The sequence below is a fragment of the Microtus ochrogaster genome, unplaced genomic scaffold, assembly GCF_000317375.1.
Source record: "Microtus ochrogaster isolate Prairie Vole_2 unplaced genomic scaffold, MicOch1.0 UNK39, whole genome shotgun sequence".
Taxonomy (NCBI): domain Eukaryota; kingdom Metazoa; phylum Chordata; class Mammalia; order Rodentia; family Cricetidae; genus Microtus; species Microtus ochrogaster.
Genome location: NW_004949137.1, coordinates 1,262,165 through 1,270,973, shown reverse-complemented (window position 1 = coordinate 1,270,973; position 8,809 = coordinate 1,262,165). Strand labels below are relative to the sequence as shown.

General features: G+C 37.8%; 1 pseudogene; it reads right to left on the bottom strand.

Annotated features, from left to right (window-relative positions):
* Positions 1-7,053: 7,053 nt before the first annotated feature.
* Positions 7,054-7,572, bottom strand: LOC101999306 (annotated as a pseudogene).
* Positions 7,573-8,809: the final 1,237 nt, after the last annotated feature.

Genomic DNA, 8,809 nt, shown 5'->3' with positions numbered 1-8,809 from the left:
TCGAACTCACAGAGATCCGCCTGCCTCTGCCTCCCGAGTGCTGGGATTAAAGGCGTGCGCCACCACCGCCCGGCTGTTTTGGTAACATTTTTAAAGCAACATGAGATAGAGGAAGGCTATGCAAGGAGGACAGTATCCATGCAAGAGCAAGAGAAATTAATAACATACAGCAAACAAATGTGTAAGTGTCAACAATGGAATGATGGAATGATAACCTGTCATAAATGATAGAAAAAGGTAAAATAAGATATAACAGAAAAACACTGTTGAATTAGACAATAAGAATGTCATCTATAAAAACTGACAAAGATTACCCTGGTTTGCACAGAATCAGGTGACTGTTTTGTAATAAAATTGAGCAAATATAAATTACTTTTCCAAAAAAACCAAAAACCTCTGATGAGAAAAAGTGAGAGAGTAAAATGGATAGAAAAAAATATACAGGATAAAAACAAATTATCTAAAATTGAAGTTTTTTCTGGAAGTGTAGAAGTAATTTAAAAAAAAAAACAGAGATAAGACCTCATTAATGTACTCCTAATTTTTTTCAGGGCTGAGACCTAAAATCACCTCACTGTAAAATTTCTTGTCCATTATTCTAAAAACACTACATGATAATCACTGCTTCCATTTTTGCTGTGAGTCCTCTAGAGTGTCAGAATTGCTGAAACACCCCCCCCAAAAGAGTCTCCATTTCATCCAAATGCTCTTTTCTATCTTAATAACTTGATATTTTACAACTAGAGTTTTGACAATTTCTCAGTGTCAATCATGGAAGAAGAAGCTACATGAAGATTTGCTAGTAACATCGTCATGAGAAAGGAACAAGAAATCACTGAGATAATAAAGTATACTCAACTACACAAATACTCAGCTAAAACTTCATTTCAAAGCAAAAAAGTGGATTCTGAAAAAATACAAAAAGAAAAATCTTAATTAATAATAATGAAGATAGCAAGAAAAACAGAAGATAAGAACCCAAGGCAGCAATGTTATCAATCAGAACTGTCTATAGAACAGTGCAGTTCTGTAATTTGGAGGATAACTTACAAGTGCCCCATAAATAACCAATACTTCATTCTTTATTCAATATAAAACTCTCTGAATATGTGAGTGTTTCAAATGCTAACTGTTGTGGGATTCCTCTCTGTATACTATGAACGTGTTTTGTTACCATTGGTTAATAAAGAGGCTGCTTTGACCTATGGCCAGGCAGGAAATCCAAACAGAGAAGGAGAGTAGGCCAAGTCAAGGACATTCTGTGCAGCTGCTGAACGAGAAAGATACCAGAAAGTTACCAGTAGGACACAGCCTTGTGGTGATGCAAAGATGAATAGAAATGGCTTAATTTAAGATGCGAGAGTTAGCTAGGAATACACCTAACCTATTGGCCAAACAGTGCTGTAATTAATATAGTTTCTATATGAATTTTCTGGTCTGGGCAGCTGGGAAATGAACTGTCTCTGTTTATAGCCAACAGTAATAGAATTCCATTTCAATTCAAAGGACCCAAAGGCATGCAAATGTTAAATAGTGGTATAAGTTGAAAGAAGAATAAAAATTTACTGAGAATGTCCAGTTGATTAGCATAAGACAGCTACATAAAAAGTCTTATACAGACTGCAAGTGAAAATGTGTTTAATTGAAAAGAAAAAAAAAAGTAGATAGCACTAGCAACTAAAATAAAATCTGTAAAGTTATTAAGATCAGGATGTTTAGTAGTAGATTCTACGGCCTCATGAAGTTTTTATCCCAACTCCTGCTTCATAACTGACTCAGAGAATCACAGTGGGATCCTGAAACCCTGCGATGATTCCTTCCTACTCTTTTATTCACATTTTCTTTTTCTGATATTTTTGCACTATTGTTTAACTCTATACCCATCAATGAGGTATCACTATTGTTTAACTCTATACCCATCAATGAGGTATATTTATAGTCCTAACTTCCTATATAGTAGAGAGTAAAGCTTCTAGGTCTGTTATTATCCTCAGGATGATTTAAAAATAAATATGCCAAAGTACAGATCAGTTTTACATCCAATGAGCTAGTAATCAAAGAAATCCACAGCAAAAAAAAATGTATACAATGTGCTTTTCTCATACAGAAGATCTCCTATAGAGCAGGGGCAAGTAAAAGAGCTGAGATCCTAATACCTATAAGGTTTCCATAGCATCAAACAGCACTTATTTCTTGACATAAATTAGATATTCTCGATCTTAAGGATACTAAATGCTAAAATAAGTAGCTGCTAGGAAGTTAAGGAGCAAGAATAGAAAATAAATTGCTGTTTATTAAAGCTGTTACATGGATTTGTGTTAAAAATAAAAGGAGACAAAAGAGAAAAAACTGGATCCAAGTGGTGATCTAAACCCACCCCAAGTATGAAAATGAAAAATCACAAGTCCAAGAAAGACAGAAGCATTTAACAGCATGCATGCTGGGAGGAGCAATCTTCAAAGTACTTATATCTTGGTAAATCAAGGACCGGGGGAAAGAGAACTCTGGCTGTACCTCCCCTACCCTTCTCAAAACCAGTCCGTATATATCCAAGTGTTTTGCAGATGTCATGAGAGAGAAACAGTTAGAATTTTAAAATTCAGGAACAAAAATGGACTTATGACCTGTAGTAACAGGAATTAAAATAAAGCCTTTGATGGAGTCTGCTGAATTCTGGTCAGCCCTGCACATTCCCATGGCCCTGACCATTGTTAATCACCACCAATGGTAACAGATTTGAAAGTATTTTTTTCTATTTTTTTCTTGATCTGCTTTTGTATAAACCCTACACAGAGGGCTGCTGTGAGAAACTGTGATAGAGGAAGTCATTATTGCTAATGGCTCTGAAAGTTGTTAACTTTAATGGATTAGAACTGTGTGTGTATTAAACTTAGTAGTTGCAGGTAGCAGGGGAATTAAGTAAAAGACTTCTTGAGCTCACGCTGGAATTTCAAAGTTCACATTAATACTATTTGACCAAATCTACCGAAAAAAACAACCCAAACACAAATCCTGTCATTGGCCTTGCCTTCCAGGCCTCTATACAAAGCTGACTCCTTTTACCTATGTTTAAATAGGTTTAACTTTGGGTAGTTTTGACTAAAATTTAGATTGATTCTTTCTAATTTATTCTATATTATATACTTTATTATATTTTCTTCTCAAACATTATGTTATAGATCATCACTCTATATAATATATAATATAAATATCTTCTCAGAATGTAAAAACATTGTAGAAGTTTATAAACTCATACGAAGAATGCCAAAATTGTATTATAATGCATTCTTGAATAATAAACATTAAAATATTATAATTATTGAAGAGAAGAGATGAATCAGAGATTCAGTGTCTGTTTGCTGTCCTGGAGAAACTGAACTTATGTCCCAGCACCTAAGTTGGATGACTAACAACCACCCTTGACTCCAGAGGACTAAATATTCTTCTGGTTTCACACAACACTAACACATAGATGAAATAAACTCTCACAAAAACTATACGTTGGATTTGAGGTGGGGATTGTTTGATATCCAAATGGAGGATGTTTAGAGTGAACTAGGAAGAAAGTTCCTGTTCTGTGTAGAAAACCTTTGTTGAGTGCTGGCATACATGAATGGTTTTAGCTACTGGTCTGAAACTTGTATGGCTGCTTGAAAGTTCTCTTCTTTCTTTTCTTTTCTTTTCTTTCCTTTTCTTCTTCTTCTTCTTCTTCTTCTTCTTCTTCTTCTTCTTCTTCTTCTGCTGCTGCTGCTGCTGCTGCTGCTATCAAGAGAAGTAGGAATATTTTGATGGGATATGTATGAGAAAGCAGTGGTCTGACAAGGACAGCCCCCCTTAGCTGTACTGTCTGGGAGATGACATCTCTGACTTTACACACATGCTCTTTCTCTAGCCGAGGCTGCTGCATATCACTGCTGAAATGGGATAAGCACTTTTCTGGCCTTGCAAATAAATATATGAGCTTCTTAAAGTATCTGAGCTGCTGAAGAATGGGGAAGAAAATGTGGAAGGGCTGGCTGTGGGGTTGTGAATAGAGATCAAAGAAAAAAGGACAGAGCCTAAACAAACTGGAGGCCCTAGCTGCATAACCAACACTGAATTTGCAAAAGTCCAAGATCAAATCCTAGACAAGTTGCGGCTAATTAGAACTAAAAGCAAAGAAGTATCAACCTGCTAGGATTGGGGGCAAAAGACAAGAGCTCCAGTGAGTCTTAATGTCTACTATTGCTTCTACCCCATTGCACCACATGTGTCCCAATTTTATTTTCTCTTACCAATTCTTGTGACATAAACAAGCTGAGGGAGAAGAGTATTCCTTTTCTCCATGTTCTCTATGTTACTGCATGATAGTTGTTTACAGAATATAAACTGGAGGGTGTGGGAAAGGTCAGTAGGAATGATTACTCCTTAGGTTCTTTAAGTAGTGGATTTTACTCAGATAAGATAAGATTAGCAATTCCTTAGTGTAATAGGGTTTCAAAGAGCCATATTAACAAGAACAAATAACCTTAATAGCCCCTCCCCCTTTCATTGTTGCTGATGAGGAAGGACAGTATACAGATACCCATGCCAATTGTGGTGGTTTAAATAAATATGGGCCCCCATAGCCCCATAAAGAGTGGTAGTATTAAGAGTTGTAGCCTCATCTGAATAAGTGTTGCCTTGTTGGAGGAGGTGTGCTCAAAGCTGACATGATTTGAATTCTCAGAAGCTCAAGTCACCCAGTATGACAGTCTCATCTTGTTGCCTGTGATTCCAGATGTACAACTCTCAGCTTCCTCTCTAGTATCATGTGTGCCTGCATGCTATCATGTTTCCTGCCACGATAATAGTTCACTAAACCTTTGAATTGTAAGCCAACCCCCACGAAATGTTTTTCCTCATAAGAGTTGCTGTGTTCATAGTGTAATTAATAGAAATGCTAAGACAGAAGTTGGTACTAGGGAATGAAGTATTGCTGTGATAGGCCAGACCACACATCTGTTTGGAAGAATGTGGACTTTGCATTAAAAAGCAATTTTATATTTTAATGGGACTTAATGTGCCATACTAATAAAAGCATGTAAGACAATGGAGATGAGGGTGATTTAAACTATGGAGGTCAGGCTCAAGAGGTTTCTGAGGAGAATTTTAATATGTGTCCTAGAGACCATTCTCGTAATATTTTGTTTTTTTTTTTTGTTTTTTTGGTTTTTTTGTTTTTTTGTTTTTTTTTTTTTGGATTTTCTAGACAGAGTTTCTCTGTAGCTTTTGGTTCCTGTCCTGGAACTAGCTCTTGTAGACCAGGCTGGCCTCGAACTCACAGAGATCCGCCTGTCTCTGTCTCCCGAGTGCTGGGATTAAAGGCATGCACCACCACCACCCGGCTATGTCTCCTTGAGTTTAAATTGAAGAGTTTTGGATTGTCTTGGTCAAGGAAGTCTCAAAACAGTCTCGTATTGATTCTTTTCTAGGTTATTAGTGTTCACTCTTATGAGGATCTATAATGAAAAGGAGGAATTGAGCAAGGAAAAATAGAGAATGCACAGTTCAAGGAAAAAGGGGGAACCAGGAAGTAAAATGTAACTAAATCCTGTGTTCAAATAGATAAACAAAGAACAGCCTGATGTTATGGAATAAAGGGTCTTCAAGGCAAGAGCCTATTCATATAAACTTCCAACTTATGAAAAAGAATTAAAGAAAAGCTGGGTAGGTTGTTGCATAACTTTGATTTGAGTACTCTGGTGGCAGAGGCAGGCAGAGCTCTAAATTGGAGGCCAGCCTGATCTACATATCAAGTTTTAGGGCAGAAAAGCTTAGGCAGTGAAGAAAACCATAAAGATCAGAGAGCAGCTGCAGATGTAATTGAATTAGGGGTCATGTTCCAAATGCAACAAGCAGCAGAACTTGGCAAATTGAGCCTTGTGGTTCTTGTTTTAGAGTCTAGGATAGAAGAAAGGGTTTACAGAATCTCCCTCTGTGACTAGGCAAAGCTGCTGTAGCCAGGCAAATGTCAGGGGTGTCATGAAGATCACTGTATGAAGTTGTGAAGGCACAGCCTGGATTGCCATGAAGATCGCAGAATGTTGTTTATGCCAGAGTCACAACAAGCCTGCCAAGATCAACTAATAGGGAAGGAAACAAGAGAAAGGACTGTGTTGTAACTAGCAAAGCCGAAAGGAATTGGAGAACTGCAGAGTGTTTTGACATCAGACATGGAGATGCAAAGTCTAGAGTTTGCACAGCTACTGTTCAGTCTTGCTTTGGTCCAGAATTTCCTCACTCTGCTTCCTTTCCTACCATTTGGAATGGTAATGTATATCTTGTGAAATTGTACTGTGGAAGTATATTATCTTCTTTGTCATTTTGATTTTATTATAAGGGATTGCAGTTAAGAGACCTCATGAGTCTCAGAGGATACTTTTGGATTTTTAAACAAATTTGAAATTGGAATATGAGACTATGGGGTACTTTGAAGTTGGACTAAATGCATTTTACCTTACAATATGGCTAAAACCCAAAGGTGGCCAGGGAGTGTAATACAGTGATTTGAATGAAAATGTCCCCATAGGCCCATAAAGAGTGGCATTATTAGGAGGCATGGCTTTATTGGAGTAAGTAAGGTGTTTATCAGAGGAGGGGTCTCACTAGGAGGCAGGATTTGAGATTTGAGATTATCAAGTCATGCCCAGTGTGGCAGTCTTTTCCTTTTGCCTGTGGATCCAGACATAGCACTCTAAGCTACTTCTTTAGCATGTCTGACTACACACCACGCTTGCTGTCATGATGATAATGGACTACACCTCTGAACTGTATATTAAATGTTTTCCTTTATGAGAGTTTCTTGGTCATGGTGTCCCTTCACAGCAACAGAGATCTTAATGAATACAAACACGTTGTTAAAATTTTCTGTCTCCAATGGAGAGGGACACAAAATAGACATGAAAGGCATTCCAATATATGTTCCTTTGCATACATATGGGTAATCATCATTACTATTATTATTATTTTTTATTTATCAGATGGCAAATGGTCTTTTATTGAAACATTTTCTCTTGTTGCTTTTCAAGCTGGTCATGCCACTGCACCACTGTTGATGTCATCAATGATGTCATAAGTGTGGCAGCCCACAGACTGTTCAGTTTCCTAGGATCTCTTTAATAGTTCCAGAAAGTTCTCTGGCTAAAGACCTGTGTCACATCTGCCAGGCAATGTTAATAATCTCGTCAAAGAGACATTTCCACTGTGTTTAATGTTTTTTTTCTGCTTCTTCCTGTCTCTTGGTGGCTCCTTGACGGCTTTCATGATCTGGGTAGAAGTAGAGTCCTCCATCTGGGACTGACTGTTCTGGATGATCAGTTTCACTATACTCTTCATGCCTTTCCAGTCACTGGTTGCTTTGGCCTTGACATCACTAACTTTTATTGGAGACAGAACCAGGAGTCCTATTTTGGGTGCCAAAGCAAATGTGACACCGACCTCACATACTGTATACCTCAGGTATACGACTAAGGTCTCTTTGGGATCGAACTTGGGTAACATGGTGGAGGCGGCCGGTGTCAGATGAACTCGAATTTGGGATTACCAAAGAAAGTTGCATCATTGCCTCCTCTGAGCCTAAAAGCAGATGGGTAATCATTATTAAAATTTCCCCTATATATTTTCTTTTCTCATCGACATCCACCAGCTTTAAGAAATCCTACACCTCATATTTTCTGCATATGGGCCTGGTCTAACTAGAAACTAAAAGATGGAAAATATTAGAATGTGCAACAACCAGCAGAGTAGAAAGCCTTCATAAAGTATTGGTAGAAAGCTTGATACAGTAGTTTCTTGCTAGGAGACATCTAAATTGCTGATGAAGGTTTCTGTGTTTCCTAGGTAATGCCCAATTTCCAGAAACTATTATCAATAAATAGAGCACCCGTAAGACAGTCCCCAGAAGCAACAGAGAGGCACATTAGTTAACCCTACAGGGTCAGAAGGCTAAGAAGGTGATAAGCACTGGATCTTGGTAGGTCTTTTGACTTGTTCTGAGACCCAGAGATGATTCTTCTTTTAGGTTCCTAAGTTCTTTAGCAACAAGGTGGGTTTTTGTGGAGTTTCACAGACTACTTTATTGTGGATGCTGCTTTTCCATCTTAAAGACCATAATCCTGTCCCTGCTCTGGTCCCTATGGCCTATAGATGTCAGAAAATAATGCTATCCTATAATTGTGCAGGAAATATTTTTCATTACACATATCTTTTGACTCCGTATATAAAGCTCACAACAGACTAAAGTACCAATGTCACTTAAATCTAGCTTGGTCAACCAATAAACTTTGTTCAGATTACTTACGTAAACATGAATGAGGGCCTATTTACAGGGGCAGAAATGACTCAAAAACAGCTGCATCACTACAGCCTATGCCAATAGAGCCTGAAACTCACAAAACCTTGGAACCTAGAACACATTGCAAAGCCTCCACTCAGCTCAACAGTATGGATAATGTGGTTTGCAAATGACTCTTGTCTAAACCTCTTTCAGGTAACTGGTTTGATCTCGGAGTTGTTTTGTAATGTTGCATGACTGAGTGAGTATACTCAGCCTTTTACTGTTTATTCTGGCAGGAAGGGGCCTAGTGAATCTGGTCAGTTTTGAGGATATTCTAAAGCTATTTTGAGTTATTTACTTCTGTGCTTTAAAATCTTTCCTGTAGGAGTACTGTTCCTTGCTCAGAGATAACTGTTACATAGCACCTAGTGATTAAGAGTCTTTTACAGATTGAAGAAGGACACTCAGAAGAAATCCTACACTAGCTCAGAATTGAGAAATAGATAGTTATTC